Source organism: Apaloderma vittatum, unplaced genomic scaffold (genome assembly GCF_000703405.1).
Source record: "Apaloderma vittatum isolate BGI_N311 unplaced genomic scaffold, ASM70340v1 scaffold14936, whole genome shotgun sequence".
Classification (NCBI taxonomy): Eukaryota; Metazoa; Chordata; class Aves; order Trogoniformes; family Trogonidae; genus Apaloderma; species Apaloderma vittatum.
The window spans coordinates 5,435-6,039 of record NW_009723491.1 but is presented as its reverse complement, the minus strand read 5'-3'; positions in this window follow the sequence as shown (position 1 = coordinate 6,039).

Below are 605 nucleotides of genomic sequence, written 5' to 3'. Positions count from 1 at the left end.
CAGCGCTGCCATTGAGGGCTTGGGAGTATTGTGCTGATAAAATTCAAATTCAATATCCTTAGAATGAAAGTGGAATTTCAAAATTTAATTTGGCATTATTTAATTTCAGTAGAATTCAATTTGGGAAGAAAGCATTTAGGTTACATTTTTAGAGTTACATACATATGCATGTTTATGTAGATACATATAATTTTTATATATATATATAAAATTACATTAATTCAACATCTACCTCTGCTATAACAAATGCACACAGTTAGGGTTTCAAGTACGCTGATAGATAAAAACATTTGTTTTATTACATGACTTGACTGCTCAGAATGTATTTATGTTTTTACCATGTGTTCATCCTTACGCAACTTAACTGTATGTTTCGTTTATGTATGACATTTTGAGTGATAGTATTGAGAAGAGAGAAATTATTTATTTCTTCTCAAAAAACTTTCTATGACCTTTAGGGGGCATAGGTCCCTCTCTCATTCTCTCCCCTAGCCATTAGCAGCATACAATTTCTTCAAAACCAAAAATGAAAACAAAACCTCTCCTGAGATATCAGAGTCTGAAAGCTGCAAATGATTTTATGAGCCTTGTGCATTGATATGTTA